Here is a 6,000-nt window from a genome sequence, read left to right as displayed (position 1 = left end):
GGCTACTGTGGAGCAGAAGTCTGGAGTATGCACTGTGTATCTCCTGCATCCCAGATCAACGCAATTTGCAATGCTGACCCAATTAATCATTTTGGCAACCCCATCCTGAGAAAGCAGACCCAACATTCAGACAGCAAAAGGAGATCAGACAACACATGCAACACATAGCTGAGGACCACCAGAAGCAGAGCCTCGATACCTTGACAGCTGAGCTTTGGCGGCAGCACAGGTGAGCTCCAGTCCAAACAGTGTTATGAGGTGACCACAGATTCAAACATCAACTCTGATGGTTGGAGACTTAAGGTGTAGCTGTCAGTGTAAGATGGAACTGGAAAACATCAGGTAGAATTAACAGACCAAACAATAAAGCCAGACAATGGACACTATGAGCTGCAATGGCTGGTGCCACCAGTGCTGACCAAAATGTCTAAGATACCCAGATTGTTGCCTGTAGAGTGGATTGTGAGAGGCAAAAAACTGTCATGCCTATATGGAAAATTCAAGACTCAAGCAACATCCATATCATTACCTGCATGTGTACATCTGCATTCAAATTATCTTTCAAATGATGAAGGGGCTTATGATGCTCAAAAAGTTAAATTGTTATCAATGTGGAGTCAGCCTCATAAAGTGAATTGGTTGCATACAATATGAACCAAAAAAGACCTCTTATCAAATTATTCCCTTATAGCATGTGTTATCAAGGATACCAGCATGACCTTCTTTCATTAACACCCACAGACTGTGAGCACATGCCCATCACTTCTAGGAGATATTTGAGAGGCCAATGGCAATTTTGCTCATCTAAAATGAAATTTTTGTGGTTCCAAATCCCTCCCAAGCATACCAAGGGGCTTTGAGATGCCCCTCTGGCCTCTGAGTAATGGTTTACCAATTCCAAAAAGTAGCTTTGATCAGATACTTTTGGTCCAGTGGCTAAATGAAACATTGGGGACCGCTGTTTGGCTGCTCAAAGCACGGTTCTTCTAAATAAAGCACAAGGATTCAGCTCAAAGTATGTCTCATCAAGGCTTGCAAACTGGGCTGTTTTGAGCAGGGAAAAATACACCATTTAAAGTCCAGACCAGGCGCCCGTAAGTCGCGCCCTACTCGCAACCGTTAAGATGTGCTGCCTCGGCCCTGGATGGTACAGGGACGATGCCTCTTTCTCTGGCTAAGTTCTATCTCATGTCAATTACCTCCACACCATGTCTTTCACATTTACTAACAATGCGAACACATGCACTACTACAAATGCCCGGCCGCCACACGTTGTCGTGGGTTCAGTAATCCCATTTACCCCCAACCACTAACGCGCGCCGGCCACGGTGTAAATATTGACATATGGGAACTTAGCAGCATGCACTTCTGCTAGACCGCGTTTTGGCAGTCTTGTTCCAAATCGTCGTCTGTTGTATACAATAGCTATATTTGCCAGAATTACCGTCATTCTATTGGGCTACAGTTGCACACACAAAATATGATTGGATATTTGGCAAAACAAATTCACTGAGCGCGCTATTGCGAACACAACCCCGTAAGATGCCCTTAGTATGACGCAAATCTTTTGATTGTAGTTGTGTCCATACCCTGGTTTTGCTACCATTTAATATATTGGATATACTTTTATCTAAAAATATTTTGAAGCGTCATAAACTAACTTGTATGGCATGAGTAAACCAAAACATGCAAAATAAGGCGTTATTCCGTATGACGTAATCAAAACTAGATCGATACATGACTGCACTAATGCATCATGTCAAACGTGTATAATCTGGCGCAGGACCTGCAATTGTAAACAGATCTTGTAGTGGGGTGGTGTGTAGTTATGTGGGAGGCCATTAAGGGAGCGGTACGGCGCCTATCGTTTTTATGCATGCAGTTGGTTAGCCGTAGACATTCTGTCTGGTTTGTGTGAACATCTTCTCTTAGGTTTGTGCACGTGGACGATGATGTGCTGCTGTCCAGTAGCGCGTCATGCATATATGAATTCAATCCCAGTTGATGGGTGCCGTTTATGCTCTAATACGACTTGCATGATTTTTAACTTGTGACATTTGTCCATTACCACCATTAATGCGGTCAAAATGTGAAAGGTCCCAAGGTGCAATTACATCCTGTACATGTATCAGTGATTAGCTGACCTATTGCGTAATATTTGCCCTGATGCTAGGATATCCCCAATGTTGTGTTCTTTTTCCAACCACATTTACGCATTACTCTTGACATGACAATTTTGATTTTGTAATTGGTGGCAGTAAGCATGACAGCAACATTATGCAAAATGCAATGTCACACAGTAAGTATTGCAGTTGTGTCATGTTATGAAAGACATTGCCACATCTAAGAAGACATCTTCCATGAAAACATTGGAGTTCACCATTGCACAACATTGATGTCATGTGTCAAGAAGTTAGATTTCTGGTGGACATTTTAAATATAGAACATGTGTATTTAGCTGGAAACTGGTATGAACAACCACTGCCACCACTTCAAGCCCATGTGCAATATGCACTGTCATGTGATGCATGCCTGCCACATAAAATTTGCTTATGGTATTGTGTATGCCTGCCTCCTTATTCAAGGGATCAAATATAAGTGTGTTTATAAATATCAGCATATTTTTTCTCTGACTATCTGACACAATTTAACTGGACTTCGCTTCATCATGTCGTGGCCTAGCCCCGCCCTGTCCGAGGCGCACTGAGCCTTTCAAGGTCTTGGTGAGTACAGACCACCTGTTATGGATCCCTTGCAGGATTATCATGTCATTTTGTTGGTTGTAGCTTTAACTTCATCAATTTGCTATAAAGATAAGGCAGAAGTATTAGCCATATTCTCAGAAAAATCAGGGGAATGGAGATATAGTTTGGTTGATATTTCCGCAACCTATTTTGATCACCAAACAATGCAAAACCAATTTGGAAGAATCTTCTGCTATTGGCTTTCATAAGGCATGTTTGCTGAATACAACCCCACTATGTCTGTGTCAACTATGTCTATCACTTTCCTGGTTTGGTCTTGGGAATAGGCTAATGTTGCTGTTTTATCTATGTGAACAATGTTCTTTGCTTATGCACAAAACAACTTATGCAATTTGTTATGAAAATGATTTTCCATCATAATTTCAGAATCTTAACCACAAGAGATAAACAGTGCCTAGCATACCAAGAGTAAATTCACAACCTTTTGTTTTAATCACACAGGCTGGCACACAAGTGTTAACCAATCAACAGCCAAAATTTTGGATTTCCTAGCTAGTTCTGAGTCATGGTATTTCAGTTGGTTGAAACCAGTTGTTGCAAATTTCTTATTCCTCTAGTTTAGCATGTAATGATCAGAAATGCAGGAATTATTTCAGCTCTAATGTGTGAGAAGTGTGAACAATCACACATGGAATGCAGTTAGGTTTGCTCTTTGCACACCAAGAAGTGCCTCTATGCCCTTCCTGAATTTCCATCATTGCCTCCAAGTTTTGCACTCAGGTGAGCAATCTAATCTGAATCCCACAGTTGTCTGCTAATTTTGTACAGAACTTAAAAGGGAACCCTTTTAACCTCAGGGTCCAGGCTAAGAGTGACATGGCCAATGGAGAGCTGAAATTGTAGTTAATGGCATTTTTCCAAGGTGCTGACATAAAATGCATGTATGTATAGTATTATATGTCTGTCCTGATGGCTCAGCTGGTTAGAGTGCCTTCCTCCAGATTCACCCAACTGTGGTGGGGTGGGTTTGAGTCTCTTAAGGTATTCTCTTTTTGCCCTTGACAGATATGGCATGCAGCTGTGGGCAGCAGCCATGATAAATGTCAGATGACTCAGATGATGTTGGAAGGCAGGGCCGGCCATGCCACACATTGCAGCGCATTAAGCTTTCTCCACCAAATTCTGATGTTGACCTGCATGATCTGATGGTAGTCTAAATTGATGATCAGATGGTAGGAGGCAGGGCTCACACAACAAGCACTGCTTAGCATGAGCTCTGATCCCATAATCCATCCATGGGAAAATATTTGGATTAAATCTTGAGAATGTATTATCAGCAATGTGGAGATGCTGGGCAATGGAAAGGTTTGTGTTGTGAGGTTGAAACCTTTAGGCATGCCAGAGCTATGCTACATTGTCTCATTACATCATATTTTGCACTTGTTTTAGTTGGTCAAACCCTTTCAGACCAGTTCCCATGCTTTGCACCATGCCTTTGAAGTGGGAAATGTTTCTGGATAAGGGCATGACAACAGTAGCTGTGGACGCCATGCATTTCACATAATTGAAGCATTATAACATCAAGCAGTGATGTAGTGGCCCAACAAGAAGACCAGATTCATCATTTATATTAAACACAGCTTAGGAAGATTAAGCTTTTTTGCTGGGGAATTTAATCTAGTGCTCAACACCATTTTTTTGTGCACACACAATACACAAGTTCAGTTGAATTCAGGCCCATACTGTGATTGGTAGCATTCCAGTCTCAGACACCAAGTCTATTTTTATTCCAAGGTAGGATTTTGTCCAAAATGGCACCTGACAGTAGGCCTTGCATAATTACACCTCAGCAAAATCAATGAAAGGAAGATCAGAAAATATGTCCAGTACCCTCTCAAAAATTGTGGCTTGTTACAGCTAAAGTAAAAATGTAGTATCCATTCATTCTTTAGTGTCATATGCAGTTAACCGTCATGGGCTTGATTTATTTCTGCAAATGCTTGATATTCCTTGTGTTGCAATCAACAACTGAGATAGCTGTGCTCAGTGTCCAGTGTTCACACCAAGCTGATGGCCATGCTTTTCATATTGTTAATACCCATGTTGGGGAATCAACCATGCAAGTAGTGTCCCATGAAGTATGTGCTGTGCACAACTCTCTGATGCAATGGTCATTCCAACTGTTGTTTTTTTCAGGAACAGTGACCTTGGATGCTTCCAGATGTCATCAATTGGCAATCAGGTAAGTGCTAACATATCATATACCACCCTGGAACAGACTCAGAATCATCTCAGCAAACTGTGTCGTGTAGACCGTAACGTATCAGGCCGAAATCCCGACATAGACTGAAATCAATGGAAATTTAGTATTTTGTTGAATTCCAAGCCGATTTTACCAAAATGGTTCAAAATTGGGAGTCCGAAACGGTCCCATTAAAAGTTTTAACGTCCATTAAAAATATTTTCTCTGAAAATCTTTAGTTTGAACTTTAAATTTGCAATTTGGAATTGTAGTTAGAAAATTACTTGTCCAGAGTAATGACATTTTGTACTGCGAACTGAAACATATACGGATCACGTCCTGCCGCGACCTCAGCCGTTAGCTGATCTTGCGCTAGGTGCGTCAGTTCCACGTGTTTTTTCGACACAAAACTATTGTGAGTTGCCCGAAGAGTCGAGCGAATTTGCCCCCTGATTTTGTGGCTCCGTTTGTGAATCAGAAGCGTGTCACTTTGCGATTTCCTGAGGAATGAACTGGTAGTTAAAGATTTTGTTCGCGATTTTTTGTGGCGCCAATTACGCTATATATTGTATTTGCCCTAGGTGGTTGTACTGAGATGATTTGGACCACGAGCTCTTGGCATATCCTTAGGAGGCAAGCGTCTTAACCTTCAGCTTGTATGATGCGGCAAAAAAGTCGCAAAAGTTGCAAGATGAGAGGAAGGTGCTTGCTGGGGGTGCTATAAATACCAAGGCAAATAGCTTTGAATTCTCATATACCATCGAAGTGCAGAACACTAGACAATACTCTCGGCAGCTTCACTGCCGAGAACATTGTCGTATCGACAGGATTATATCATATCAATAACGACCGGGAGCATTTTGGGTGGCACTGGGGACTGCGGTTGGGCCCACGAGATAACACCGTTTGTTGTACACAAATTGAGCAGTAAACGTGCGGCACGGGAGTCCGTAACGATTTCAGCTGCTGGAATGCATTATTTAGGACACCTTTTATTTAGCTTCGATCGTCATGAAACCTTCGCTATTCGATATGAAATAGTTGCTTTCTTAT

The sequence above is a fragment of the Pollicipes pollicipes genome, unplaced genomic scaffold (assembly GCF_011947565.3).
Source record: "Pollicipes pollicipes isolate AB1234 unplaced genomic scaffold, Ppol_2.1 Scaffold_5724;HRSCAF=6776_pilon_pilon_pilon, whole genome shotgun sequence".
In the NCBI taxonomy this organism is placed as follows: Eukaryota; Metazoa; Arthropoda; class Thecostraca; order Pollicipedomorpha; family Pollicipedidae; genus Pollicipes; species Pollicipes pollicipes.
Note: the sequence above shows the minus strand (reverse complement) of the source record.